The 26,870-nt window shown below is 43.3% G+C and overlaps 1 protein-coding gene across 2 annotated transcripts in view; it reads right to left on the bottom strand.

Annotated features, from left to right (window-relative positions):
• Positions 1–26,870, bottom strand: part of LOC127004029 (protein inscuteable homolog) — a 225,072-nt gene that overhangs the window by 168,315 nt on the left and 29,887 nt on the right. The window contains exon 3 of one of the 2 annotated variants that reach the window (XM_050871256.1): positions 23,874–23,949. The exons of the other annotated variant lie outside the window; for it this stretch is intronic. The gene's annotated coding sequence lies outside the window, so the exon portion shown is untranslated. The remainder of the gene's footprint in view (positions 1–23,873; positions 23,950–26,870) is intronic. 2 annotated transcript variants of the gene reach the window in all.

Here is a 26,870-nt window from a genome sequence, read left to right as displayed (position 1 = left end):
CTTCTTCTCCTCCTCCTCCTCCTCTTCTTCCTCTCCTGCGTGCTTGTGTGTCTGTGCTTTTTTGTGTCAATGTGAGCAAGTCATCTTCACATTCCTCTTTATCCTCATTTTTTTGCACTTACTTATCTATGTCCTCCTATTATCCTCCTCTTCCTCTTCCTCCTTTGCGTGCCTGTGTGTCTGTGTGTCTACGTATGTGTATCTGTGCAAGCGGCTTCATTGGTGCAAGTCATTCTCTCGTTCTTCTTTATTTACGTTCTTCTGCTCTCCTTCTGCCGCTCCTTCTGGTTCTCTATCTGAGGGGTGGGTGAGAGACTGGCCACAACACCACAACCTCCACCAACAGCACCACAACCACCACAACCATCACAACCACCGTCTCATACTTTATCACGAGTCTGGCAAGGGAGGCGACGGGGCGTGGCTACTCAAGTTTGCGTGTTGGCTTGCTGATAAGTGTAGCCCGTAAGTCAGTCTGAAGTCCTCCTACACACACACTCCTTCGAACCCCCTCTCCCTCTGCCCTTGTTTACCTTCATCCTCCCCGTCCCTCCCCCCTCTCCTACACTTAAAAATAAAAAAGCTGCCCCTAAAAAGAAAGAGAGGATGGAGACTAATCCTCAGTGACAGCTCCTCGTGGTTGTGATGCGTGACCGAGGAACAAGAAGACAATTTAGATAAGCGCATGAGGGTCTTGTTTGATTTAGCTGCGCCTCGAGATACGTTGGCCGGGCACTTAATGGAGACGTTAGGAGTTAAAAAAAGAGGATGGTGCGCGGGATGGATGGGGCCGAGGACGAGGACGAAAGCGACGACAAGGACAGTACGAAGAGGAATGAGGATGAGGGAAAAGCGAAGACAAGGACGGTGGAAGGATGGATGAGAATGAGGGCAAAGTGATGACAAGGACAGGGGAAGAATGGATGAGGATAAGGACGAGAGTGATGACAAGGACAGGGGAAGGATGGATGAGGAAGAGGACAAAGCGATGACAAGGACAGGGGAAAAATGGATGAGGAAGAGGACAAAGTGATGACAAGGACAGGGGAAAAATGGATGAGAAAGAGGACAAAGTGATGACAAGGACGGTGCAAGGATGGATGAGGATAAGGATGAAAGTGACAAGGACAGTGGAAAGATGGATGAGAACAAGGACAAGGATGAAAACAAAGACAGTAGAAGGATGGATGAGGACGAAGACGAGAGTGGAAACATGGATAGTGGCTAGATGGATGAGGACGAGGACAAAAGTGAGGACAAGAACAGTGGAAAGATGGATGAGAACGAAGACAAGGGTGAAAACAGACAGTGGGAGTAGTGATGAGGATGACAACTAGGGTGAAGACGAAGGGTTAGAAAGAAAGGTGGTAGTGATGAAAGCCAGCCAGGTTAGGACAAGAACGAGATAACGAGAGAGGAGACAAACCAGGGTGACTATTTTTAATGTAGGACGTGAACAACCAAGAGCTCTGCGTCAAGGAGAAAGAGAACGAAAATACCTATGCTTGATGCTGGACGTCAATTTTGTTTACTGTCCCTTCTGTGGCGAGAGGGAAAGAACGAAGATAAACAAGCATGTTGTAGAATATTGACAGCAAAGGGTGGCAACAGAATGGAGGGCGAGTACTTGAACGAAGAGAACAAGGGGTAGAGGTGAGATAATAACAGAAACTGAACTAAACTATGAGAAGGGAGCGTGCAAGGGACAAACAAGGATGGCCAAGATAAAACCGAGGACAAAATTAATGCCGCTTCCTATACGATAACGGACCATAGAAGGACAGAGTAAAATAATGATACGTGAAAGCGAAGGACGAGAAGTATAACAAAAAAAATGTATATGGAAAAAGACGAGAATAACTAAGATAGAAGAGTAACGCAGTGCAATGTTAAGTGTGTTTGTGTGTGTGTGTGTTGAGTGCAGCGCCTACTTAAGATATTTTTTTTCATGACTGAGTTGCTTGTGTTGTCTTAAGTGTACTTCAGGCTTGTGTGTGTTTTTTCTTTTATTTTTTTGTTCCTGTTCTCTCTCTCTCTCTCTCTCTCTCTCTCTCTCTCTCTCTCTCTCTCTCTCTCTCTCTCTCCTTTTCTCCCTGCTCCTCCTTATTCTCCTTATCATCATCATCGTCTTCATCAACAACGGAGGAGAAGAATGAAGAAAAAAAGTAGGAAATAAGCTTCCGTCTCTTCGCATTAAACTTTTCCCACTTTCTTCATTCAAATTTATTTAAACGCCTAACATTCTCTCTCCTCTTCCTCAACTTTCCCTTTCTCTTCCTGGTTCACCTTCTCATATTTTTCCTCCTCCTCCTCCTCCTCCTTCTTTTGCACCGAGACAAAACAAACCACTTCTACTACTTAAAAAAAAAAGTACTTCCACTGCCATTACTAATAACCTTGAGCAACAACCCATAATAATAATAATAATAATAATAATAATAATAATAATAATAATAATAATAATAATAATAATAATAATAATAATAATAATAATAATAATAATAATAATAATAATAATAATAATAATAATAATAATAATAATAATAATAATAATAATAATAATAATAATAATAATAATAATAATAATAATAATAATAATAATAATAATAATAATAATAATAATGATAATAATGATAATAATAATAATAATAGATGAACGAAGGACACTATCTTCCCCCAACACTGATGCCGCGTCAAGATGAGAAATCAAAGTTGATTAAACACAACACTTACCTGACTCCCTCCCTCTCTTCCTTCTCTCTCCCTCCCTCTCTCTCTCTCTCTCTCTCTCTCTTCCTCTTTTTCCTCTCCCTCCCTCTCTCCCTCTCTGACTCCTACCTCTCCTCCCTCCCTCCCTCCCACTCTTTGTTCCTCCATCCTTTTTATCTTATTTTTTGTGACTTGGAGACATTTTGCGTGGTACTCAAGGTGGCCTTAGACAGACAGACAGACAGACAGACAGACAGACAGACAAACAGACAGACACACACAAAAATCTCAAGATACTATCATCCCAATAACAGCAAAATTTAACCACCACCACCAACTACAACAATTTCATGGGGCATATTTAATGAAAACCTTAGTTTGTAACCTATAAGGTTGGCCGACATGTCAGTTTGATGCGTAGATTATTTTGACATTAATGTCTTTTTATTGTAAAGTTAGTTCTTCGCATGTTTATTTTGAATATTGTGTTTTTGTTTTCAAGAATATATAAAATATTAATTTGTTAATACTTTATCAAAAAATAAGCTGAATATATTTTACCTTACACAGTTTTGTAACTAGTCATTCTGACTAAATACTGACGTTAGGAAACTTTGAAACAGTGAATATATATTATTTGTAATTTTCTGCTCTATTTTTTTCGTTTTTGTTTTTGTTTTTACATTACCATTATAAGCTAACATATTGATATAATGTAATAATCTAACGTCCAGATTTTCTTCTATGTTTATTTACTTTACTGGTAAAGTTTGATTGAAATTCATTTGGTACTTTCAGTTTTCAGCTTTGAAGTAAAAAAAAAAATTGGTTTTGAGTTTAATGCGTTTGAAGTTTATGGTACATTTATTATGAAAAATTACACTATATTGGGGCAATAAAAATAATACATATATAATACATATACACATAAAACATATCCAATACAATTTGAATACATTATACAGCACATAAATCATCAAAACCGAGAATCGATAGGTTTTGGGTATGACTCGTTAAATATTCCCCTTAAGCAAGCAAACAAAAAAGGGACAAAAAATTGGAATAATAAAAACAGAAGCAGAAGAACAATGAATAAAGATCACTTGGGTATCATTTTAGACAAACTCTACATGCAGCAAGAACACACGCCTTTTCCTTTTACCATATGTCTTCTATTTCCTTATTAAGTCGCAAGAGGGGAACAACGCGCTGCTCCTCCTCCTTCGCCCCCTGCTGCTTTGTCCGCTGCGTTGACCCTTGGAGCTTATCACCCGAACCATTAATTTGACGGCACAGGACTAATGGATCATAGCAGGGACGTCAGTAGGCCCAGAGAATCCTAAATGAAACGCCACAGAGCCCTTAAAGAGACCAGATTGAAGCCAGAAAGCAGCCTGATAGAGTTTCCAAAGAATTAAGAATGAACTCTGATTGAACCTCCACAGAACCTATAATCAAAGCCACATTAACTCCCACAGAACCTGATTGAGCCCAGTCAGATCCCCGAAACAGCTCTTAGAAAACACCTACGTATAACCCAGAAAATACGAGAGCACAAAAAGAACTTAAACCTTCAAAAGTATCAAGAAATAAACCCAGAGAGAACCCAAGTTTTATGCAATAGAACACTAAAAGACACTCCTATATCCCCTTCTACCACTTCCTTCTTTCCTTTGCCCTCCACATTTCTTCCTCTCATTCCTTTTCCCTACTTCACTCTCTTTTTATGCCATATACCTCTCCTACATATTCCTTCTTTCCTCCCTCCCTCCTTCCCACTCCTTACCTACCTATTTGTTTCCATATACCTCCCTCTCTTCCTTCACTCCTTCCTTCCATAACGTCCACCCACTACACTCATATATCCTCATCCTCACCACCCTCATGACCTTCTATATGTGACTCACTCCTTCCCTTCTTCCTTGCTTCCTTCTGTCCATCATTCCTCCCTTTTATCCTTATTTAGCCCCTCTTTCCTCTTCCTGTTTCCATCTATCCAGGCTTTCTTTTCTTCCTCCATCACTACCTCCATTCACTCCTACTCTAATTTTGCATCTTTCTCTCCATCCCTTCTTTCCTTCCTTCGTTCCTCCTTCCATAACTCCTTTACTCACTACATCCTGATCCTTTGACCCTTCCACTTTCAATCCTTCCTACCTCTCTATCCATTCCTTTACCTCTCTACCCCTCTCTCCTTCCCTTCCACAGCCCCCCTCCTATCTTTCTCTCCATTCTCTTCCGTTTCTCCCTCTCCTCCCTTCTCTCCTTCCTCCCTAAGCCCCCCTCATACTCTTCCCTCCCTTCCCTTCGTCTCTATCTTCCGTCTCTCCCTCTTCTCCCCTCTTGCGCCCCTTCCTTTCGTTCCCTCCTTCCCCCTCCACAGTCTCCCCGCGTAGGTGTGAGTGACGTCTCATCCCTCATCCTCCGCCTCCTCGTGTGTGCTAGGATCGATTACACCTTTCCCGCCCCCGCCCTGACCCCGCCACCCACGCCCGCGCCCGCACCCACGCCGGCAAGGACGCGGGTGGGTGGCTGAGGGGCTGGCTGGTGGCTTCCTGGATCGTGTTGTTGTGTGTTTTTGTTTGTTGTTGTTTTGGCTGTTGTGGTTAGTATGGTAATTCACACAAGCAAACAAACGAGAAAATATACCCAGGCACAAACAAACAAGCAAACAAACAAGTAAACAAACAAGTAAACAAGCCAAATAACAAAAAATAAGAAAGATATAAGGAAAGAAAGAAACATACAGACACAAACAAACAAGCAAACAAAATAACAAAAATAATAGGAGAGAAAGAAAGAAAGAAGGAAATAAAGAAGCATACACAGACACACACAAACAAGCAAAGTAAACAAAATAACACAAAATAATAAGAAAGAAGTAAAGAAAGAGGGAAAGAAACACACACGGACACAAACAAGCAAACAAAATAATAAAAATAATAAAGAAAGAAAGAAAGAGGAAAAGACAGAGGAAAAGAAAAAGAGGAAAAGAAAGAAAAGGAATGAGTTAAAGATAAGTGAAAATATTAAAAAATGAAATAAAGCCTGATACACAAACAAACAAGCAAACAAACAAATAACACTAAAGTAATAAGAAAGAGAGAAAGAAAAATAAATAAGGTAGGAAAGAAAGAAGGAAGAAATAAAAAGTAAGAAAAAATAGAAAAAAAGTGAAAAAAAAGAAGGAACAATGAAAAAAAAATATCAAACATAAACAAATAAATGAAACCAAACAAAAGAAAAGAAGCGTTGTGAAAATAGACGACGAAGCTCAACACGACTTCAATGAACGGCCAATTAGTGAATCTGGGCGGGCAGGTAAGTACAGGTAAGGTGAAGGGGGGTGGGGGGGGGTTAAGGGAGAGTGGAAGAAGAAAGAGAAGCGAGTGGATGTGGATGTGGGAGTACGAAGTGGTGTGCTACAGTGGAGAAAGGAGGCGAGCTCGTGGAGGAGGAGATGTGTTGACTGCAAGTGGAGAAGGTGGAGTAAACAGAAGTGGATGAGAAGGATGTAAATGATAGCGTGAAAAATGGATGAAGGATGCGTAAATAAAGATGAAGGACTGGAGTTTAAGGTGGAGCTGACGAGCGGAGAATGTGGATATGAATATGGAAGAGGAGGAAGTGGAGTGGAAGCAAGACGTGTTAGAATGGAATAAAACAGAGAAGGTGGAGAAAAGATAGGTAAATGCAAATAAGAATAAAGGAGTGGAGTCTTAGGGTGGAGTTTGTTAGTGGATAGAGATCGTGGTGGCTAAGAGTGGAGGAGGAAGAGGTGGAGGAAAGACTTGATATATAAATGAGTAAACAGAAAAGCTGAAGAAATGACAAGGAAGCATGAGTAAAAATGAAGGGTTGGATATTAGAGTGAAGTTTATTTGTGGATAGAGATCGTGAGACTGTGGTGGATAAAGGATGGATGTGTTGGTGGAATATGTATAAGGGAGGAGAAACGTGAGGTGGAGAGAAAGTTTATAACGTGGTGGGAGGGAATTTACGATGTTTAGGAATATATGGTAAAAGGGAGAGGCAAGTTGGGGAAGGAGAAAGAGGAGGCGGAGGAGGAGGAGGAGGAGGAGGAGAAGTAAGACGACTAGAAGAAGGAAAAATAATAAAGTGAGATGAGAAAACAGGAGGTGAAAGAGATGAAGAATGAGGTGAGATGATGAGTAATAGATAGATAAAGTTAAGGAAGAAGAAAGAGGAGGAAAACAGAGAAGTATGAGGTAAAGAGAGATGAAAAATGAGGTGACAAGATCAATAGAAGATAAAGTGAAAGTGAGTGGATAGGAGGAGGAGGAGGAGGAAGGAGTTGCAGAAGCAGTATGAGGAGAAAGATTGAGATGAGATGAAAAAAAATGAGGTAAAGAAAGACGAGAAATAAAGGGAGATGATGAGTACAAGATAGATAAATTAGGGGAGAGTGGAAAGGAGGAGGAGGTAGGTGTTAGATGAGGAATAGGGAAAGGAGGAGGATTGAGGTTAGATGAAAACTATGAGGTGGAGAAATATTAGAACTGAACAAAGATTATATAAATGTGAACGTGAATAAGTGGATATGAGTCTGAAGATAAAGGGAGTAAGATGAGTACGAGAAGGAAGAGAATGACTGAGGTGCGATGAGAAGCATAAGATTGAGGTGAAAGAGGCGAGATGATATGAATGAGGAAGTGGATAAAGTCGCGATGAGTAAAAAAGGTGAACAGCCGCCCAGGTGAGTGAGGTTACCTGCTGGATCCTTCTCATTAACAGATGGATGAAGAGAGTGGAGGTGGAGGGGGGCTTTCTCTCCACTCGTGTGCTCGTTATAAGGCTTGATTTATGATAGTTTCCCCGCGTGTTGGTGTAGATCATCATTTATACTTTTTTTTTATTTCTCCGCCTTGTACTAATTAAAAGGAATGCCCCTCTATATTTATCTTCCATTCGCATGCACGCACACACACGCACACACACACACACACACAGAAGCAGACACCAAAACTAATACACATTTTGATTAGAACTTTTAATTTTTAGTATAACTTATATTCTCACTATATATATCTCTCTCATTCTCTCCCTCTCTCTACCTCTATCATTATCTCTTTCTCTCTAAGTTCCCCTGTGGCATTACTCTCCTTCTTCCTCGTCCTCGTCTTCTTCCTCTTGCTTCTCCTCTTCTCCTTCTTCTCCTTCTCCTTCTCCTCCTCCTCTTCCTCCTCCTCCTCCTCCAAGCCATGCCACCTGTTCCTACTGCTTCAATCGCCACCTGACACCTGCTTCTTCTCCTGCTGCTTCTGCCGGCTCTTCTCTTTATCCTTCCTCGCTTTCTGCTGTCTCTGTCTACTTTTATGTTTCCCTGTCTTTGGTTACTGTTGCTCTTCCTCCCGTCTCGCTTTTTGGGGTGAATTTGACTTTCAAGAAGTATCGTTCTTATCTATCTGTCTGAGTGGATGTTCAAGGTGTGTGTTATTAGATTCAAGTCGGCGGGTAATCAGAATTTTAAGTGATTTTTATGTCTTCCTGCCACCATCACCTGGTCTCTTTTTTTCAGTCTTTTTATTCTAGTTATTCATTCTTATCTTTTCTCTTTTTTTTTTTTTTTTTTTTTTTTTTGCTTCTCTGTCTTTCTTCTTTCCCTCCTCCTCCTTCTCCTGCTACTCCACCTCCTCTTCCTCCTCCTCCCCCTACTACTACTCTTCCTCCTCCTCCTCCTCCTCCTCCTCCTCCTCCTCCCCCTCCTCCGCCTTGTCTAATTTTGTTTTCCCTTTTACACACACACACACACACACACACACACACACACACACACATGTACACACAACACCGACGCCCTTGATGAAGGTCACAACGGGAGCTGTTTTGACATCACCTGTGTGTGTGTGTGTGTGTGTGTGTGTGTGTGTGTGTGTGTGTGTGTGTGTGTTTATCTATCTACCTATCTGTGTCTACCTTCCTGTCCATCACCTGCATCTTTAATAGTAAACAATAAATCAAATAATTAAATTCGAATACCATTACGAGTCATTCCTCCATTATTACCCGTTCTCCTCTCACCTGTTTATTTCTCTCACCTGGATGCACGATTTTATAGACGCAAGCCAATGTCCGCCACTCCATTACTATGCGAGCTGAGGCGTGTCAATTTACAAGGCTTCATAATATATCCACGTCCGACTCGTGTTTGCCAAGGTATTTGCTGAGCCATTTATTTACAAGTCAACTATTTACACATCAGTCTATCTTTACGCGTGTCCATCCGTCTTGGCAGTCCACGGTTATCAGTCAGTCTTTTGCTCTGCGTGTGTGTGTGTGTGTGTGTGTACATCTGGCGAAACATGTGTCTGTCTATCTTGCAACGTCGTCTGTATTTATCAAGCACGTTCTTGTGTTTGTGTGTGTGTGTGTGTGTGTGTGTGTGTGTGTGTGTGTTGTAACTGGCGCTCAACATTTAAACATTTTACACCTGTCGGTCGACGGTCGACGTTAATTAATTAGCTATTATTCCTGAGTGTGTAACTATCAAAACATATGTCTGTGTCTGTCTCGCAAATAACCTGTGTCCAGCGAACGAGCCAACCAGTGTGTATATTCTATAAGAACATCCCCAACTATCTATCTATCTATCTATCCATCCATATTATCAATACAGTACAGGCTATCCTATCTATACTTATTTCTATCCATTTTACAACCTCATCTTTATCAATCTATCTCTCCATCTATCCATATCTATTAACACCGTACACGCTATCCTATCCATACATATGTCTACCAACTTATATATCTATCCCTCAATCTATCCATATCTATTTACACAGCACACACTATTCTATCCACACGTATATCTATTTACCTTACAACCTCACCTTGATCCCCCCAGCGAGCCTACCTGCCTACCTACCTGCCTATCAGCGTGTGCGTATGTCTACCCGTTGTGCCGACTCACCTGTATTCATCAGCTGTGCCTCCCCGCCCCTCCGCCTGTGCCCAAACATGCCTATTGGTTATCTCCGTGAAACACCTGAAGGATTGATATCGATTTGTTCGGATGGGAAGGTTTATGATAATGTGATGGTGGTGAGAGGCCGAGACCTGGTTCCGGGAGGGGGGTGGGGGGTAGCGAGAGGGGGAGTTGTAGGGAGGGTATAGTAGTAGTAGTAGTAGTAGTAGTAGTAGTAGTAGTAGTAGTAGTAGTAGTAATAGTAGTTGTAATAGTAATAGTAGTTGTAATAGTAGTAGTAGTAGTAGTAGTAGTAGTAGTAGTAGTAGTAGTAGTAGTAGTAGTAGTAGTAGTAGTAGTAGTAGTAGTAGTAGTAGTAGTAGTAGTAGTAGTAGTAGTAGTAGTAGTAGTAGTAGTAGTAGTAGTAGTAGTAGTAGTAGTAGTAGTAGTAGTAGTAGTAGTAGTAGTAGTAGTAGTAGTACTCATCCTTTGGTGCTCATTGTAAATCTAATTCAATCAATCCTTTAAGAATGAAATAACAAAACATGCAAGCCACCATGCAACAGACGACTGGATGAGGTGAGGTAACAAAGAACAAAATCAACGTAAAATTAACAAAATAACTAATAACACTTACTGAATAAAAGATGTGCACGTCCTCGGCCAAATGGGAAAAAACTGACTGACCCATAAAATAAAAGCCTTTCAAGGAATATGAGGAAAAGGAAACAGAAAATATGCTTGGTATGTGGTGCAATGAAGTCGAAAACTGCGTGAAAGTGATACTGGAACCTGCATGAAAGTTTTGAAAGGGAGCTGAACTGTGTGGAGGGGATTGCTAACGAGGAAGGGGAACCGTGGTGAAAGGTGAAATGGTGTCGGAAGTAAGGTGGAGGTGACACGAGTAAAGGAAACATAAGTGGAAGAAACTGATATGGAAGGAGATGACGGTTATGAAGAGGAAGGTGGAGAAGCATAATATAGCGGAGTGAGAGTGTAATGGAGGAGTCAGGAAGTTATGGGTGGAAGGGGATGGAGGCATGATTGAAAAGAACATATAGAGAAGAAACTGATATATGAGGGAATAATGGCTAAGAAGACGGATGTTGAAAAGCTAGCATAGTAGAATGGAGGCAAAGGAGGGTGTCGTGGAGGAGTCAGGAAGTTATGAGTGGAAGGGGATGGAGGCAGGATTGAAAAGAACATATATGAAAGATACCGATGTGTAAGAGAGGATGACGGTAAAGGAGATGGAGATGGAAAAGCTTGCATAGTAGAGTGAAGACGAAGGAGGGTGTAAGGGAGGAGTCAAGGGGGCGAAGGAAGGCGTCATAGAGGAGATTGACTGGCTGAGTTGAAAAGAACTAAGTGGAAGAAACCAAAATATACAGGGATGACGTTTTAAGGAAGAAGAGGTGGAAAAGCTAGCATAGTCGATTGGAGAAGAAGAAGGGTTGCAATGGTAAAGTCTGGGAAAAGGGATGGCGGCTGGGAACATAGTAGGTGGGTGTCTGTCTGTAGTGGGTGCTTGGGAATGGAGGTGCAGGTGATGGGTTGGGTGGAAATGACAGGGGTGGGTAGAGGTAGCGGTGGATGGGTGCTGGAGTAGAGGGGGTGGGTGGAGGTGACGGGGTGACGGGCGGTGGACGTGCGTGCATGGGTCGTGACGGGAAGACTCTCCAGGAAGTCTCAGCGCAGCGAACAATAGTGTTTTAAGACAGGTTATTAACGCTGCTTCTTTGCCGTCTCCTCCTCATCACAGCACGCCGAGGAGGAGAAGGAAGAGGAGGAGAAAGAGGTAGAGTGGATGGGGGGAAGAAGGAGGAAGAGGAGGAGAAGAGCATAAGGTGATGAAAGAGGAGAGTGTTATGGATGGAGGAAGAAGGAGGATAAGTGGTATTGGATGAGGAAGGAGGAGGAGAATGGCACGAATTGAGGAAGGATGAAGAAGAGAGTAGCGAGAGAGGAGGAGAGAGGAAATGTAGAGGGGAAACGAGAGGAAGAAAAAGAAATATCACTACAGAGGTGCATAAGAAGGATCAAGAAGAAAGCGGCAGAAGAAAAACAAACAGGAGAAGGAGGAAAAGAAGGATAGTGGCGAGGGACGAGAAATAAGTAGCAGAAGAAGGGTAAAGAAGTAAAGGAGGGGGAAGACAGAGGAGACGAAAGAAGAAGAGGGAAAGAGAAAGAGGAAAAAGAAACGAATATGGAGGAAAGACTGAAAAAGTGGAGGAGCAGGAGAAGGTAGAGGAGGAGGAAAAGGAGGAGGCGGAGACTACAGAGAGGGAAAGGGAACGGAACAAATGATAAAGGAGGAGGTAAGCGATATATATGATTATAGACACCAGCTATAAAGAAAAGGATATGAACAATAAAGAACAATAGAAAAGTAAATCTGGGAAATCCCTTTAAACCAACCGCACGTGGGGAAGGCAAGAATCGAAAATAGAAAAAATGATAGACAAATTGGGGAACAGTCGAGCCCCTCACAATAAAAGAGCGATAAGAGGTTGAACGTGAGCGCGGGAACAAAAAATGGAGATGAAAGGGAGAACAGGAAGTGAAACCGAGACTGTCAGGTGGAAAATCACGAGGAGGAGGAGGAGGCGGAAGAGGAGGAAGAGACGGAGGCGGAGGCAGAGTAGGGAGAGGAGAAAGGGAAGGAGGAGGAGAAACAGGCGGAGGCAGAGGCGGAGGAAGAGGAGAAGGAAGAAAAGGAGTCGGAGGCAGACGAGTAGTTGGAGGCAGTGCAGAGGAAGGAGGAAGAGGAACAGGAGGAGGAGGAATAAGAAAAGTAGGATGAAGATGAGGAGATGAAGCAGAGGATGAACAGATAAAAGACGAAGACGAAAAAGTCACGGTAACGAAGAAAACACCAAAGAAACGAAGACGCAGACGAAGGAAACAGAACAAAAAATATGAAGCCGAAGACGACGAAGACGAAGAAGACGACGAGGAACCGAAGACGAGGAAGCCAAACAAATACAGAGACGACGAAGAAGAACACGAAGACGAAGAAGACGCCGAGGAACCGAAGACGAGGAAGCCAAACTAATACAGAGACGGCGAAGAAGAACACGAAGACGACGAAGAAGACGAAGTAGAGGGGCGTCCACCAAGACCTCCTTACACTGACGAAGGAGACGCCACACCACCCCGTTATTATCCCCAAAGAACTGCGGAAATGATGCTGCAAATGACGGTGAAGGAGTTTGCAACATAATACCTCGCCACTTCATTGCCTTGAGGAGGAGGGCGTTGGTGGGTGTGGCCGGCGGGAGGGGAACCGACACGAGGAAGGCACTGAGGAAGATGCATGAGGGAGGGGGCGTGAAAAAAGGTCAAAAGGAGGGGGTGGGCGCTAGGTAAGGGAAAGGAGGGGTGTATGGATGTGTGTATATGGGAGGAGGTGCGGAAAGGACATGAGTAAGGGTTTGGAAGTGCGCATAAGTTTGAGGCATTAGGAAGAGGGTGCGGAAAGGTAGGAGGTGGAGGAGGGCGAGGCAGGAGAAGGAGGAAGGAGTTAGCTAGGAAGGGCAAGGGTAAATATAAAGGAAAGGGATGATATAGAAGATAAAGAAAGAAAGGGGAATATGGGAAAAGGAAGGAAAGGAAGAAGAAAAAAAGAGAAATGAGCATGAGAGATGAAAGAAAAAAAAAAGGGAAAAAAAAAAAAGAAAAGAAGGAAGAGGAGGAGCAGGAGCAATAATAAGTAAAATAGGGAATAGGGGAGGGAAGGAAAGGGAGAAAGAATATAAGTAGTAAGTAAGGAAAGAAGAAATAGGGGCACGGATAGAGAAGAAAAGAGGGAATAGATTCACGAGCAACTTAGAAAGAAAGGAGAGTAAAGAGGCATGAACGAGGCACTCAGTCAGGCCCCTCGTGAGTCTGTGAAGCAAAACAGACGACAATACAGCCATAAAAAAATACTTCTTCCCGGTAACTGCCTCAACACACGGCTCTCGCTGGCTCTGTATGACTCGTTAAAGCCAAGACGAAAACAAGAAACTGACTACAAACACCGACGTGAATACAACAGCAGCTCTCTCTCTTTCTTACATACACAAGAATACTGATGAGAAAGAAAGAGATAGAACAACGCATAATAATGATAATAACGGAAAATGAAGAACAGCGATTAGAGGGCTTTTTTTACGCCTTTTTTTTGTTGTTTTCCTTGAGTTGTTTCCTTAGCTGTAAAAAACGAAAAAAAAACGATACCTTTGCCTATTGTACATTGAGATTGGTTTTATATCATTGAGTCTTCCTTACCTAATGAAACACACATACACACGCACACACACAAAAAAGGGCTTTCATATAGAGCATCAGGAAAGGAATGTATTGTTATTTGTGGTTACCTTTTCATTTTCAACAAACTTTTTTTACATTTCACGTGGCCCACAATATTTTCTTCGTCGCAAGTGGCCCTAAACAGACGAGGCTCAGTTCATAAAGGCATTGTAATCGGAATCTCTTGTTGCTGATTATTACCTTTTTCATTTTCAACAGGCTTTTTTTCATTTCAAGTGGACCTCAACAGACCTTTTTTATTTTATTTTTAGTTCAAGTGGTCCTCAAACAGACAACGCTCCTCCATCCCATCCCCCAGCCTCTCCTCTCTTCACTACCTTATACTTTTTACATTAGTGCCGGTGAGGCCGTCCGTTAGGTTATTGATGAGTTGAGTTATTATGGCCTCGGTTATGGCGCGGAGAGCCTGGGGTGATGCGAGCGAGTCTTAGGTTAGGCGTGTTTTTATACAGTGGCAACAACTAACGACCGCATTGTAACGCCACCGCCGCTCCTCCCTCCACTCGGCCGAAAATGCAGCTATGTTAGGTTAGGTTAGATGCTGTTAAGTTTACGAGGAATGGACAAGGTGAGGGCAAGCTAAGGAATGGAAGTATGTACCAGAGACAGGAGATGAGTTGGGACAGATCTTGACCCCTTGGATGCAGATTTCCTACAAGAAGACATTACCAAGCTACAGAAGTGGAACAAAAAGTGGCTGCTCTAATTTAGTAAAGAAAAATGTGAGGTCATGCATCTTGGGAGGGGAAATCCAGCATACCAATACCACATAGGAAATACTCCACTACCCATCCCAGAGGCACAGAAGGACCTGGGAGCATATGTTACCAGGCTACCAGTGAAGGCAAAATCTGTGCCAATCGCAGCGGACGGGTTAAGCAACTGCCAACGTTACCAAGAATCCTCCACTCGGCCGAAGCTGCAGACAGTTTAGGTTGGCTTAGGTATGAGGAACATCATCATGAGGGAGATTTGGGGAGTAGGAAATACAGACAAGATGAGAGATGCGCAGGTCATAAGGGATACCAACGTTACCAAAAATCCTCCACTCGGCTGAAGCTGCAGATAGCTTAGGTAAAGTTAAGTACAGTTGAATTTACGAGGAATGGACAATGTATGGGGCAGCTATGGAAGGGAAGTAGGAATGAGACGCTGAAGGAAAGATGGGACAGTTCTTAAGCAACTACTAATATTACCAAGAATCCTACACTCGGCCGAAGCTGCAATGAGAGTTACAATAAAGAAGAGACGAAAGGAGGAAGGGAAGAAGAAATTAGAGACAAAAGAATAGGCGGGAAGAGATAATAGGGATGAATAACCTGCAAGAGGAGGAAAGAATACTGAGAGAGGAAAGACACGAGGAGGAAGCAAAAGAGAGAGGGAGTTTAAAACCAATTCTAAGACGTGAAAAATAGTAGAGCATTGACAGGACGTAAAGGGCGCGGAGGAGTCGCCACGCCCTTCACCCGAGCACTCCCCGATCTCTCGGTGTCCGCGGCGCCTCTCGGTCTGTCGCTCCCCCTCAAAGCTGCATTCTTCACCTTTATCCCAAGTGTTTCCCGCGGAGGAGTCGCCACGCCCTTCGCCCGAGCACTCCCCGATCTCTGTGTCCGTGGCGCCTTTCGGTCTGTCTCTCCCCCTCAAAGCCGCATTCTTCACGTTTATCCTAAGTGTTTCCCCGCGAGTGTTCGAGACGCTTGCTGTTCCCCATTGGTGCTTCAAGGTGTTCTCAGGTGCATCTATCAAACCCCAAGACTAAAGCAACCCCTTGTTTTTATCACTTACCCACAAGAACAAGACATAACAGGTAAGTGAAGGAAAAACGGAAGAGATGATATTGAATAAAACTTCATTAAGACAGGGAACTAGACATCACATCACATTCTCGTCCCATAGTATTTCTCTAACACGATCTTTTGTCACGTTTCAACACGAAGATCCAAGGGAGATAAAAGTGAGGGAAGGAAAGGGAGAGACGAAATCAGATGAAAGTTCTTGAGGACAGGGAACAAGACACCACATTTTCATATCGACGTCTTCCACATACAGAATCTCCTGCCACTTATATATATACACTAAGAGTAAAAAAATACAAGTGATGAGGGAAAAACCACGTAACATGCATAACTCCTCCACCCCACCACGTATTCAGGAGTAAAAAAAAGTTGAAAGTGAAAAGGAAGAAAGAAAAGGAAAGAGACAAAATCACAATCCTACACCCCACGTAAACGAGCTTCCATTCCACGTACTGATAAAGATTTGAAAGTGAAAAGAAAAAGGGAAAGGGAAATAAGGAGAGAAGCAAAGTCACACACCTACAGGCCTTCCCACGTCTCGACTGGCTGGAGGGGGAAAGAGAATCCAGTGGAGTAACTTCGCATAATAATCGAGCGTGAAGGCTTTCCTGCGGCGCCCTGAGGAATCCAACCCCACGCCTGCCAGTGACATGCAGGATCGCAACCTTCACACCGCCTCAAACACACGCACATTTGTTGCCTTTGCGATTCTCACGTTTCTGTGCTATTTTCGGTCTTTGATTGGATCTCGTTCGCACCATTCACTTCCTTCTTGCCTCTCTGCTTCACTATCACTCTCTACCTGTTTAACAATCTATCTATCTTCATTTCCACTTCCCATGTGTTCGATTATTCTCCTATTTGAGTGCTCAAGACCGAGTGTACTATAAGCATATTTCTCCCATGTTATTTAGCGTGATTTCTTTCATGCTCTCGCCAATATTATATTCATACTAATCTATTGTAGCCTTTCACTTTCCTTGCATGCTCAGCTGTTTGCATTTTCCTCACGTCTATGCACCTCAAGACTGGAGTTTGTAATTTTAACAATTCTTTCTTTCTTATTTTCCCTTTCCTCTCAGCTCATCATTATTATTTTTTTTTTTTGTTCTAGAAAAGATCAGTTAGTAATTTTGAAGCGATGACGGTAATCAAAGGTACACAAAAGATTGTCTTCTTTCATTTCTCTGCACAAAGAAGACAGGAAATGGAAAGAAATGGAAATAAATAAAGGTAATAACGAAATTTTACCTCTTCTTTTTTATGTATTTCTACGTGTCCATATATATAAAGGTTGGATATTATATACTTCTGTGTGTGTGTGTGTGTGTGTGTGTGTGTGTGTGTGTGTGTGTGTGTGTGTGTGTGTGTGTGTGTGTGTGTGTCAGGGATAGAGTATTCGTATACGGTACTCGTATTCGAATACGTTCAGATATCGTATTTTGGAGAATTCGTATTCGCATAATTATATATTATTGATAGAAATGAAAGTATTCATATTCGTATTCCAATACATGATAAAAGTATTCGTATTCTGCAAAGAATCGGACGAAAACGTACATCAAAATTAATTATCGGATAAAACAGCCGTTGTCCTAACAACTCCAACCTCCTGAGCGGACGTGAAATCGTCGCGTATGGTACAGGTTCGCAGACTGTGGCAGCGCTGCGTCTGGAATCTGACTCGGTTTCCTCTTGCCAGTGTAGATGATGACTGTAAGCCCAGCTTGATACAGGCTTATTATAGGATTTGTTTTCCACCATCGTGTTGCCCATTGGATGTTATATGTACAGTGGTGCGGCATCTCCCGGAGATAAGAGAGAATTCACTGCTAAACATCAAAACACCGAAAATATAAACTTTTTTTTGCTGTATTTAGGGTTTTTCTGCTGTATTTAGGGTAAGTGTGATATACCAGTACTGAATACTGGTAACTGTCAAAAGTCATTGTTCATGAGCTCATTTCACTGTTGCATAACATTAGAAAAGTGCTATTACCAGTTACGTCCAGAAGGTATATTTCAACAAAATATATTAATTATTGAATATATGAATATTTTCAAGAGGTATTTGCATCTGTATTCGCAATAAAATAATTTCAGTGTATTCGAATTCGTATTCGTTGAAATTTGAAGTATTCGTATATACAACTCTTGTATTCACTCCATTCCTGGTGTGTGTGTGTGTGTGTGTGTGTGTGTGTGTGTGTGTGTGTGTGTGTGTGTGTGTGTGTGTGTGTGTCAGGTGTCATGCTTGATGCTAATCACGGGAGTCAGCGTGAATTATCTGTGAGAGAGAGAGAGAGAGAGAGAGAGAGAGAGAGAGAGAGAGAGAGAGAGAGAGAGAGAGAGAGAGAGAGAGAGAGAGAGAGAGAGAGAGAGAGAGAGAGAGAGAGAGAGAACAAGAAAAATAGAAAAGAATAATAGAAAATGTAGGAGAAAATAAAGAAAAAATTAATAGAGAAAAAAACAGGAAAGAAAAAAGAAAGTGGATAGAAAAAAACTAACAAGAAAAAGAGAGAAAAGAAACAAGAAAGAGAATGAACAAGAAAAAGATGAAAAATTTGTAAAAAAGAAAGCAGGAAGGAAAGAACGAAAGAAAGGAGGACTGAAAGGAAGAAGAGTCTGTCGGTTGCCTCATGCGAGAGAAAGAAAAGAAAGGCAGAAAAAACAACCTCCGGGCGTCTTCCTTCTATCCGACGATGCATAATTATTTCATTTTCTCGTGCTCGCTGTGTGTGTGTGTGTGTGTGTGTGTGTGTGCGGCGGCGCTACACAATGGATCAGAACCACCGGCAGGAAACGATGTGCTAGCTTGATTAGTGGCAGTGATCACACACACACACACACACACACACACACGAGGAATCTCAATGCCTGTGAAGATATTTTTTTATGGTTTGGCCTTTCTTTGTGTGTGTGTGTGTGTGTGTGTGTGTGTGTGTGTGCAATTCACCACTGTCTGATCACGAATTCGACTCGCAATCTCCAACAGATACCCTCCCGACACGAGCAAGTGCTCTTTATAGTCGATCTATGGGTACTGCCAGGACCTCACACACCACACACCCATCCCCCTTGCTCAAGGGGGGACAGTTACTTCTAGTCAACGGAAAGAATCCGGCCTGAGCGGAGCTCGAACCACCGCCTGTCAGGCTGTGAAGCCTGGCAGAGTAGCGCTCTAACCAGTTGAGCCAGCGGAGCGGTGTGTGTGTGTGTGTGTGTGTGTGTGGGCGGCGTTAATAACAGGCGTTACGGATGTGCTGTGTGTATTACTTTTTTTTTCCTTCCCGGAGTGATAAATGACCCACCGCTGAGAGGGGTCGAGAGAGGAGGAGGAGAAGGAAGAGAGAGAGAGGGTGGAAAGGGAAGGTTGAGAAGGCGAAAAAGGAGCCGCCCCTGAAGAGTTACGTCACACCTGAACCCGACAAGTCACCTCTCATCACGTCCTTTGGCAGGGTGACGATACTGGTGGTGGTGCTGTTGGTAGTGGTGAGGATACAGGTAGTAGTACAGGTGATGCTGGTGGTGGTGATACAGACACTTTCCATCCACAGAACTCCACCACGCGTCCTCAAAAACGTGGAATAACAAAGGAAACAAAGGTATAAGAAGGTGTGGGTGAAGGGCAGGTGTCGCTAAGTCTGTTATAATGAGAGATAAGACGAGGGGAAGTGAGGAAGATAGAGAGAAAGGGGAAGAGAGGAGGAGGAAGAAGAAGAGGGGTGAAGGACGAATGGGATGGGCACGCGTAAGACACCTCTCATCAAGCCCCTTCAGCCTCCTCCCTCTCTCTCTCTCTCTCCCTCCCCTATCCTCCTCCACCTCCACCTCCACCCTCTCCTCTCCGACAAATCCACTTTCGTTTTCGTCTTCAAATTAACTTCCTGCTGACATAGGCGCAGGAAAGCCTTGAGCGATGTGACTCTGGGAAAAGAAGACGAGGTGATGGAGAGGGAAGGGGAGAAGGAGGGAGGCCAAAATAATATGAGAAAAATAAAATGATAAAATAAAATAGAAAAATAAAAGGAAAACGGTGTGAAATAGAAGAAATTAAAATGAAATTAGATAAAAGATAAAACATAAATAAAGCACAAAATGAAAAGCTACGTTAACCGCATAATAATGGAAAAAAAGGAAAGAAATGCAAGAGGAAATGAAGAAAGGTGAAATACAGAATAAAAAGAGATTGCGTATTAGGAAGAAAGAGAAATAAAATGCGAGGTAAAAGTAAAACGTTATGAATGAAAGAGGAAATAAAGGAAAGTGAAAAAGAGAATATAGAAGACATTGCGTATCATAAAGAAAGAGAAAATAGAAGAAAATAAGTGAGATGAATGGAAATAGCTATGAACGGTGACATGCCAAACCGAAAAAAAGAGAGAGAGGAGAGGAAATGAGGAGGGGGGTGGAGGAGGACGAGGAAGCGGAGAGACAAACAGAAGAGGAGGTTAAAGAAAAGGCAATAAAAGACGACACACTTTCCCCAGCCGTGAAAAGCGAGCCTCTTAAGATGGCCATTAGCGTGTGCATGTGTCACGCTCGGCGCCGCGCAGCACAGGCGGGGCGGACTGATAACATAAGAACATAAGAACGTAGGAGTCTGCAAGAGGACGGTAGGCCTGTACAAGACAACTCCTTTGAACATAAGCTCCCGTGTATCTAACCCCACCTAATATTGCTGTAAATGAATTTATCTAATCTATTTTTTAATGTGACAATTGTATTGGCACTCACCACATGACTGCTAAGCCTATTCCACTCATCCACCACTCTGTTAGTAAACCAATTTTTGCCAATGTCCCTGTTGAATCTGAATTTATCCAGTTTAAACCCATTGCTACGTGTCCTACCCAGTTCTCTTACCAACAAAACCTTATGAATATCCCCCTTATTAAAGCCCTTCATCCATTTATAAACCTCGATCATGTCTCAACGCACCCTTCGCCTTTCTAGAGAATGCAAGTTTAACTGTTTGAGTCTTTCCTCTTACGGCAAGTTTCTCAACCCCTGAATCATCTTAGTCATCCCTCTAGGCACCGATTCTAACATTTTGATATCCATTCAATAGTAGGGTCTCTCTCTCTCTCTCTCTCTCTCTCTCTCTCTCTCTCTCTCTCTCTCTCTCTCTCTCTCTCTCTCTCTCTCTCTCTCTCTCTCTCTCTCTCTCTCTCTCTCTCTCTCTCTCTCTCTCTCTCTCTCTCTCTCTCTCTCTCTCTCTCTCTCTCTCTCATTTGTGTGGAGGAGAATTAATATGTGTCTGAGCTCAGGGAGGAGGAGGACAAAATGGTGGGGAATATGAAAAGGGGAGAGAAGAGTGAGAGGAGAAAGGGGGGAGAGTAGAGGAGGAGGAGAGGAGGGGGGAAGAGTAAGGAGGAGGAGGAGGAGGAGGACAAAATGGTGGGGAATATGAAGAAGGGAGAGAAGAGTGAGAGGAGAAAGGGGGAAGAGTAGAGGAGGAGGAGGAGGAGGGGGAAGAGTAAGGAGGAGGAGGACTAGGATTAGGAGGAGGAGGAGGAGGATGTGGGGGGATGCGAACCAAAGATCACCAGATTTTCTTACGTATTGAACCCTGTCAGCTACCACTCCCCCCTCCTCCTCCTCATCCTCCCCCTCATCCTCCCCCTCCCTCTTCTCCCCCTTCTCCTCCTCCTCTGCTTCATCCTCTTCTCACTCTTTCTGTCTTGTCTACTTTCGCTGTCTTCCTCCTCCAGTTTGTGTGTGTGACTCTCTCTCTCTCACCTTCCATCTCCTTGCTCCTCCACCTATCAATTTTTTTTTTCTTCCCACAGGTAAGCGTGGTGGTGTGCCAGCCTGACCAGTTCGTGTTCGTGTGTCTGAATGAAAGAAAGAGTCCATCTCTCATCTTCCTCTTTCTTTTCTTCTCTACTCTCTCTCTCTCTCTCCCTCTCCCATATCCTTCACTTATCTGGAGCTGGGCAAGCACTTGCTCTTCGCCACCCAGCACGAAACCCTAGAAGAGGATCACGCCGCCCTGCAGCGGCAGCACGAAGGACTGCTGGACGAAACGCTCCCGCTGCATGCTGCCCTGGCGAGGGACCAAAGGGCCGGCGAAAACCTCCGGTTGGAAAATGCTCTCCTAGCCTCCTCCCTCCAGAAGACACGCCAGGAAGCTGCCGCCCTGCATAGGGTTATTCAGGCACAAGAAATGGCAAGGAGGATATAGGAGAGCACAAGACTATCGTTAGTTCAAGATAGTTCCCCCTGCTTAACGATGAAGATGCTATCGATGAAGATACCAGTGGCATAAATGGCGAGATGGAAAAGACAGTTGAAGATGTTACTGATGAAGTTGCCAGTGGCATAACTGATGTGATGGAAAACACAATTGAAGATGTTATCGATGAAGATGCCAGTGTCATAAATGATGAGATGGAAAAGACCACTGAAGATGTTACCGATGAAACTGACAATTCAAGAAGTCAGCGACGATGTTTCGTATGGTTTAGTAGACTCGCTCACATCTGTAACTGAAGTCACCGACGAGCTAACCGATGGTATAAAAGATGAGCTCAACTTCGTAACTGAAGAGCCCCGAGAAGAAACCTATGAAATAAAAGATGCGCTCAACTAGCCTGGCAGTTTCTTCTTCCGGCCAGCAGCGTTTCTTCAGTCCAAGGCTCTTGTTCAAGGACTGTTCGGGCAAGATTTCTCACAAAAGCCTGTGACAAACCTTAGACCCGGGCCTTGAGTTCGCTGTCTGGACTTGCATTTCTTACATTTCTTACATTACTTAAAACCTTTCTATCTATGAGTAAATCGTCCTGAAGGTAATATTTGAATCACAGAGTTTTACATTCAGAGTTACATGCCAGAGCGCGCGTCCCCCATCCCGCTGCCTCGTGCCGGGTGGTGTCAGCCGCCCCCGCATCGTCCGTGACTGTGCCCAGCTCGTCCCAAACCGACGACTTCACACACCTCGCTCTCGCCCGGTTTCCTGACCCCGCCATTCATTACGTAGAAAAGCTGAGACCGCCATCGTCTTTCTGGAAAAATTCTTGCATCACACTAGCATGAATTTGAAACAATACTATGAAACCAAATGTACGAAAATGAGAGATAAATAGAGTGGCGCATAAACATTTTCCTGGACCTCTTTCCCTTCAACTCCTCGTACTCGGCTGTTTTTCCTCCATGCAGGAATATTAGAGGTAGATAAATAGATACAAATAATTAAATAGAGGGTTAAATAGTTAGATATAGATAGATAGATAGATACATAGATAGAAAGATTGCCAGGGAGGTAAATAGTTCGATAGAAAGAAATTGGAAAGAAAGGAATAGAGAAAGACAGAAAAACGACACAAGTGTTTAGGTAGATATATAGAAGATGGAAAAGAGAAATAAATAGATCAAGGGACAGAATGACAAACAGACTGATAGACAGACACACAGATAGACAGGTAGATAGAAAAGTATAGAAAAAAAAGAAATAGAAATCAGTACTTGACCTGACATTTCATATGCACCCATTGCCTTCTTGCCATCTAGTGATTTTCATGGCCCCATCATCTCCTCTCTATCCACTTTTCGGTTTTCCATTCTCTTGACTTAAGTACGTAATTCAAGTTGGGGGCATACGCTATAGCTGCGCGTGGCCTCAGTGGTCATTTTTGTTACATCAGCTTGTCGTGAATAATGATAATAATAACAATAATAATAATAATAATAAAAATGCATACATTTTATACTTGAAAGCTACCTGAAACAGACAACATTAACTATTCATGTTAGATAATAGCTTAGAGGTTTATTGGTGGTGGTGGTGGTGATATTGGTGGTGATGATCTTTCGCAAAATTCATCACCTGTGTCCTTCCCTCCCTCCCTTTCTTCTCCTACCCATTCCACACACATACCCACCCCCATCACCACCTCCATCACCATTTCCTTCTTCCTAACACCCATCACCCACCCATTATCATCCTTTTCACCCTTTTCATCTTTGGAAGTAACAGAGAAAAATGAGAAAAGAATGAGGAGAAAGAAATAAGGATAATAAGGGCGACGTGAGAAAACCCACCACCACCACCGCCTCATCTTCTCTCCCTCACTTCCCTCCCCTTTCCCCCCTTTTTCAGAGATACCTGCCGAGGGTTTGCTCACCTGCCGTGTTCCCAGCCCAGTGCGATGCTGCGATTGGAGGTGAAACAGGCCGCCTACAGGTACAGGACTCACGTGTCTGGGGGGGTAGGGGAAAGAGGAAGGGTAAGTGCGTGTATGAGGTGTGTGTGTGTGTGGGGGGGGGGGGGGGAGTAAGTGGGTGGATATGGATGTGAATGTGTGTTTGTTCGTGTGTGTGTGTGTGTGTGTGTGTGTGTATTTAACTACATAGTTAGCATTCCAAGTGTGTATATATACACGGACAAATCTACGTATGTATGCACATACATACACACACACACACACACACACACACACACACACACACACACACACACACACACACACACACACACATATATATATATATATATATATATATATATATATATATATATATATATATATATATATATATATATATATATATATGCACGTATTAAAGCATTCATGTGTACATATACGTATACAAGTATGCATGTATGAATGTATGCACATATGGTGTATGTTTTTGAGCATGCATCATTAGATGAGTGTAAGAAAGGAAGGATGGACGGAAGGAAGGACGGATGGCTGGATGGATTTCCGCGTGGGTGGACTCGTGAATCTGAGGGAGAAAGTTTCCCAAGTGTTGCCGCCGCGCGTCGAGGCTTCTGCCTCGCCAAGGTGAGTGTCGTGACGCGCCGGCGAGAGTCTTTGTACCTGTGTGTGTGTGTGTGTGTGTGTGTGTGTGTGTGTGTGTGTGTGTGTGTGTGTGTGTGTGTGTGTGTGTGTGTGTGTGTGTGTGTGTGTGTGTGTGTGTGTGTGTGTGTGTGTGTGTGTGTGTGTGTGTGTGTGTGTGTGTGAGTGTGTGTGTGTGTGTGTGTGTGTGTGTGTGTGTGTGTGTGTGTGTGTGTGTGTGTGTGTGTGTGTGTGTGTGTGTGTGTGTGTGTGTGTGTGTGTGTGTGTGTTTGAATTTTCTTTTCAATAAATACCTTCGTAATACTAATAAAAGTAATCAGTGAGGGAGTCGTCTTCTCATTTTTCGTGAAGGGAGCATCAAGGCACCTTTCTAAACAAATTTGATACTATTTTTGGCATCAGTTAACAGTTTTTACGTGTGTGTGTGTGGAAGCAGCGTTATGCAGACTTTATTTTTCTCTTCATCTACTTCGTTATACCCTTGGTCTACCCTCTTCACCGTCAATAAAGGAAATGAGAAAAAGGGTAAAGGTATAAGGAAGAAAGTAACTTCCTCTCCGTTCCCAGAAGAGTGAACAGTTCTGTACACACGAGGAGCCTGTTACACCGAGCATCTTCACCTCTGGACGCCAGGTAACCAAGGCAGGTGAGGCAACACAGAATGGCGTGGGAGTGACTCACCCTCTCGCAGCCTGTACACACTCTCTCCTCTTAAGGACACGATTCATCAACAGCTCCCGGCGGCCGCTCATGCTTTTGTCCCTCAGCGATGAATGGACGAATGGAGAGGTGGTGGTGGTCGTGGGGTAGTAGTAAAAGTAGTGATCGTGGTTACGGTGGAAAAGGAAGAATGGGTATGATGATAACTCCAAGATTATAGGAGGAGGAAGAGGAGGAGGAAGAAATAGGACAAAGATGAGGAAGAGAATGAGAGGAAAGCCAGTGAGTGAGGGGATGAGGAAGAAAGAAAGAAGGCCTGCAGTAGTAGTAGTAGTAGTAATAGTGGTAGTAGTAGTAGTAGTAGTAGTAGTAGTAGTAGTAGTAGTAGTAGTAGTTCTGGTACTAAGAGGAAAACTGAAAAAGCAAAATTAATAGTAACATATGACGAGATATAAGCAGTAAAAGGGGTAAAAATGATATTAGCAGAATTATAGCAGTAGAAGTAATAGTTAGCATAGCAGCAAGGAGGATACATAGATGAAGCAAAGGCAGTAGTGGTAAGTAATAGCAGTAAAGGTGGTGGCAGAATGGAAGCAAAAGCAGAAGCAGCAGTAGCGACAGTAGCAGCAGTAGTTCAAATAGTAGCAAAAATGGAGCAGACCTGTTTCGAGAAGCGGAGGCAAAAGCAGAAGGAGCAGCAACAGTAGTTTGAACAGGAGCAAAATGGCGCGGACCTGTTTCGAGATAATCACAATTTTTCAGCCGTCCGCACCTCGTTAGCCGTGCGAGGGCCGCGGGTACACGTCACTCAGCATCCGTCAGACGAGAAGCCTCCGCCGGCCCTCGCTGCATCATGAGCCCGATAATTGGTTCTCACAGGTCGTCAGGTGTGTGAGGAGTCGACAGGTGTTACTCGCTACTCCCTACATACCTTAGGCAATCTCTCAACCTCTCTCTCGTCCTTCCCTCCCTCATTCCTCTAATCTTCTCAACATACCCTGCAGGCCTTCTCTCTCCCTCTCTCCTTCACTCACTGGCTTTCCACTCAGTGTCTTTATCCTTTATCTTCCTTCTCTTGGGCAATCTCTCTACTTCACTCTTGTTCTTCCTTCCCTCCCTCATTCTCCTAATCTTCCCAACATACCCTGCAGGCCTCCTTTCTCCCTTCCTCTCTCCCTCACTCATTCTCTGGCTTTCCATTTGCTCTTCATCATTTTCTTTCTCCTCTTCGGTAATCTCCCTCTCTCGTCCTTACCTTCCTCTTTCTGCTAATCCTCCCAAGATACCCTGAGGCCTTCTTTCTTTCTTCCTCATCCCCTCACTCACTGGCTTTCCTCTCATTCTCCTCCTCATGTTTGTCCTATTTCTTCCTCCTCCTCCTCCTAAAATCTTGAAGTTATCATCATACCCACTCTTCTTTTTTTCCACCGTAACCACATCCCACACATTATTCTCCCCTTCTACCCAATTATCCTGGCTCTGAATTATTCCCTTTTCACATCCTCTTCCTTATCCTTCCTCCTCCTACTCCTGCTCGTTCTCTTCCTATTCGTCTTTTTTAACCTCTATCCGCATCTTCTGTTTCCAAGTTTTATCATAATCATCATCTTTCTTAAATTTATTCTTCCTTCATGTATTCTTCCGACTTCTTCAAACACA

The sequence above is a fragment of the Eriocheir sinensis genome, chromosome 27, assembly GCF_024679095.1.
Source record: "Eriocheir sinensis breed Jianghai 21 chromosome 27, ASM2467909v1, whole genome shotgun sequence".
Lineage (NCBI taxonomy): Eukaryota > Metazoa > Arthropoda > Malacostraca > Decapoda > Varunidae > Eriocheir > Eriocheir sinensis.
This window is presented reverse-complemented; position numbering and strand designations above follow the sequence as displayed.